Here is a 4754-nt window from a genome sequence, read left to right as displayed (position 1 = left end):
TTTAATTTAATAACGGAGCACATCCTAAATTCCAATTGTTCCACCTGCCATGGAAGTTTAGAAAGGCATCGGTGCCTTCCAAGTCGAGAATGAATGAAGTATCGCCAAGTAGGTTAGTTGAAAATACGTCTTTCAATCTTTCAATGGTGCCAAGCTGCAACGACATAAGCCAGTTATTGCATACTGACTATGTGGCTATGTGTGAGGCTAGGAGCCTGTTCGTGATGTGTCCTAGTGAACGATGCATTCTCTATCTCCTCTCCCTCCTCTCCCTCTCGTCTCTCCTGTTCTGTTTTTATCACTTGACCTCTCACTCAGACTCTCCATTATTGATGTCTCTCTCCATCTCTCCCCTCTCTCTCTCTCCTCCCTCCATCTCCCATCTCCCTCCATCTCCCACTCTCTCTCCTCCCTCTATCTCCCTCCATCTCCCACTCTCTCTCTCTCTCCATCTCACCCCTCTTTCTCTCTCTCCTCCCTCTATCTCCCTCCATCTCCCTCTCTCTCTCTCTCTCTCCATCTTACCCCTCTTTCTTTCTCTCCTCCCTCTATCTCCCATCTCCCTCCATCTCCCTCTCTCTCTCTCTCTCTCTCTCTCTCAATTTCACCCCCCCCCCCCTTTCTCTCTCTCTCTCTCTCTCTCTCTCTCTCAATTAAATTCAATTCAAGGGGCTTTATTGGCATGGGAAACATGTGTTAACATTGCCTTAGCAATTGAGGTAGATAAAGTAGAGAGGGAAATGGGATGGAAAGAGGAGATAGAGGGAGGAGAGAGAAAGAGATTTGAGAGAGGGGGGTGAGAGGGAGAGAGAGAGAGAGAGAGAAATCCAAGCACAGATACAGTAGGAATGGAAATTAATTTGCTTAGGCATTAATCATACAAACTGTTTTTTTTATTTATTGTGACACAACACACACACACACACACACACACACACACACACACACACACACACACACACACACACACACACACACACACACACACACACACACACACACACACACAGTCTACCCACACCTACTTCTTATCTTCTACTTTTTGGGGGTATTTTCTTAAAACTGTATTGTTGTTTAAGGGCTTAAGGTATTTCACTGTAATACCTGTTGTATTGGGGCGCATGTGGCGAATAACAGTCGATTTGATTTAATCAGTGAGATTCAAACGTAAAATCTTCTGTTCTTCCAGCCCTGGTTCGCTGAGCCACACGGAATGTTCTACATGACCAGGATATTGTCTGACAGAAAAAAAAAGAAACGTACATTCTCTGAACGTTCTGAGAACATCACTTAAGTCACGCCGTTTTTGGGGGGGTTTTGGGGGGGGGGGGGGGGGGGGGGGGGGGGGGGGCATTCCCCAGATGTAGTACAAATTTGATTTGAAATAGAACCATGAGGAAATGTTATGCTGAAATACTGAAACTCTCACAGAAGGACATTGTTTCTTAACGTTCTCTGAACAATTTGAGAACATTCCTAATGTCGAACCAGTTGGAGAACGTTCCTAGAACATCCTAGAACCGTGTTAGAACCATTTAGGAAACTTTCTGTGAAAGTAAGGAATTACTGTTCCTTAAATTATAATGTTCCAAAGCCAAGCAACTACGCTGCACCATCCCCCGAACATTGTGGGAACGTTGTATGAATAATAACCATTAGGACAACCACACGCTCACCAATCTCTAAGAAACATATGGTTCTCAGAACGTCATATGCTTGCCTGTGTCGTGTCTTTGGCATTAAAAGAGAAGACTGTTAGTTTCACAAATCAATTATCTGTAATTATTATTACGTGATTAAGGCTAATCATGTAAATGTAATTAACTAGGAAGTCGGGGCACCAAGGAAAATCTGCAGATTACAAAGTTATAATTTTCCGAATATAACTCTTTAAATATTGTTATATTGTGCAATGAGGCTGATGGTGTAGATGAGGCTGGGTCTAGTCAGGCTATAGATGGTGGTGTAGATGAGGCTGGGTCTAGTCATGTTATAGATGAGGCTGGGTCTAGTCATGTTATAGATGAGGCTGGGTCTAGTCATGTTATAGATGAGGCTGGGTCTAGTCAGGTTATAGATGGTGGTGTAGATGAGGCTGGGTCTAGTCAGGCTATAGATGAGGCTGGGTCTAGTCAGGTTATAGATGGTGGTGTAGATGAGGCTGGGTCTAGTCAGGCTATAGATGGTGTAGATGAGGCTGGGTCTAGTCAGGCTATAGATGGTGGTGTAGATGAGGCTGGGTCTAGTCAGGTTATAGATGGTGTAGATGAGGCTGGGTTTAGTCAGGCTATAGATGGTGGTGTAGATGAGGCTGGGTCTAGTCAGGTTATAGATGGTGGTGTAGATGAGGCTGGGTCTAGTCAGGTTATAGATGGTGGTGTAGATGAGGCTGGGTCTAGTCAGGCTATAGATGGTGGTGTAGATGAGGCTGGGTCTAGTCATGCTATAGATGGTGGTGTAGATGAGGCTGGGTCTAGTCAGGCTATAGATGGTGGTGTAGATGAGGCTGGGTCTAGTCATGCTATAGATGGTGTAGATGAGGCTGGGTCTAGTCAGGCTATAGATGGTGGTGTAGATGAGGCTGGGTCTAGTCATGCTATAGATGGTGGTGTAGATGAGGCTGGGTCTAGTCAGGTTATAGATGGTGGTGTAGATGAGGCTGGGTCTAGTCAGGTTATAGAGATGGTGGTGTAGATGAGGCTGGGTCTAGTCAGGCTATAGATGGTGTAGATGAGGCTGGGTCTAGTCAGGCTATAGATGGTGGTGTAGATGAGGCTGGGTCTAGTCAGGTTATAGATGGGGGTGTAGATGAGGCTGGGTCTAGTCATGTTATAGATGGTGGTGTAGATGAGGCTGGGTCTAGTCATGTTATAGATGGTGGTGTAGATGAGGATGGGTCTAGTCAGGTTATAGATGGTGGTGTAGATGAGGCTGGGTCTAGTCAGGTTATAGATGGTGGTGTAGATGAGGCTGGGTCTAGTCATGTTATAGATGGTGGTGTAGATGAGGCTGGGTCTAGTCAGGTTATAGATGGTGGTGTAGATGAGGCTGGGTCTAGTCATGTTATAGATGGTGGTGTAGATGAGGATGGGTCTAGTCAGGTTATAGAGATGGTGGTGTAGATGAGGCTGGGTCTAGTCAGGCTATAGATGGTGGTGTAGATGAGGCTGGGTCTAGTCAGGTTATAGATGGTGGTGTAGATGAGGCTGGGTCTAGTCAGGCTATAGATGAGAATGGGTCTAGTCAGGTTATAGATGGTGGTGTAGATGAGGCTGGGTCTAGTCAGGCTATAGATGGTGTAGATGAGGCTGGGTCTAGTCAGGCTATAGATGGTGGTGTAGATGAGGCTGGGTCTAGTCAGGTTATAGATGGTGGTGTAGATGAGGCTGGGTCTAGTCAGGCTATAGATGGTGGTGTAGATGAGGCTGGGTCTAGTCAGGCTATAGATGGTGGTGTAGATGAGGCTGGGTCTAGTCAGGCTATAGATGGTGGTGTAGATGAGGCTGGGTCTAGTCAGGTTATAGATGGTGGTGTAGATGAGGCTGGGTCTAGTCAGGCTATAGATGGTGGTGTAGATGAGGCTGGGTCTAGTCAGGCTATAGATGGTGGTGTAGATGAGGCTGGGTCTAGTCAGGCTATAGATGGTGGTGTAGATGAGGCTGGGTCTAGTCAGGCTATAGATGGTGGTGTAGATGAGGCTGGGTCTAGTCAGGCTATAGATGGTGGTGTAGATGAGGCTGGGTCTAGTCAGGCTATAGATGATGGTGTAGATGAGGCTGGGTCTAGTCAGGCTATAGATGGTGGTGTAGATGAGGCTGGGTCTAGTCATGTTATAGAGATGGTGGTGTAGATGAGGCTGGGTCTAGTCAGGCTATAGATGGTGGTGTAGATGAGGCTGGGTCTAGTCAGGCTATAGATGGTGGTATAGATAAGGCTGGGTCTAGTCAGGTTATAGATGGTGGTGTAGATGAGACTGGGTCTAGTCAGGCTATAGATGGTGGTGTAGATGAGGCTGGGTCTAGTCAGGTTATAGATGGTGGTGTAGATGAGGCTGGGTCTAGTCAGGCTATAGATGGTGGTGTAGATGAGGCTGGGTCTAGTCAGGTTATAGATGGTGGTGTAGATGAGGCTGGGTCTAGTCAGGCTATAGATGGTGGTGTAGATGAGGCTGGGTCTAGTCAGGTTATAGATGGTGGTGTAGATGAGGCTGGGTCTAGTCAGGCTATAGATGGTGGTGTAGATGAGGCTGGGTCTAGTCAGGCTATAGATGGGGGTGTAGATGAGGCTGGGTCTAGTCATGCTATAGATGGGGGTGTAGATGAGGCTGGGCCTAGTCAGGCTATAGATGGGGGTGTAGATGAGGCTGGGTCTAGTCAGGCTATAGATGGTGTACCATACTGACGTCAGCTGGAGGAGAGCTGGCGGAGAGCTGAGGAGAGACTGCTGTACCCTACTGATGTCAGCTGGAGGAGAGCTGAGGAGAGTTGAGGAGAGACTGCTGTACCATACTGATGTCAGCTGGAGGAGAGCTGAGGAGAGCTGGCGGAGAGACTGCTGTACCATACTGATGTCAGCTGGAGGAGAGCTGAGGAGAGCTGAGGAGAGACTGCTGTACCATACTGATGTCAGCTGGAGGAGAGCTGAGGAGAGCTGAGGAGAGACTGCTGTACCATACTGATGTCAGCTGGAGGAGAGCTGAGGAGAGCTGAGGAGAGACTGCTGTACCATACTGATGTCAGCTGGAGGAGAGCTGA

Source organism: Oncorhynchus clarkii, chromosome 20 (assembly GCF_045791955.1).
Source record: "Oncorhynchus clarkii lewisi isolate Uvic-CL-2024 chromosome 20, UVic_Ocla_1.0, whole genome shotgun sequence".
Lineage (NCBI taxonomy): Eukaryota > Metazoa > Chordata > Actinopteri > Salmoniformes > Salmonidae > Oncorhynchus > Oncorhynchus clarkii.
Note: the sequence above shows the minus strand (reverse complement) of the source record.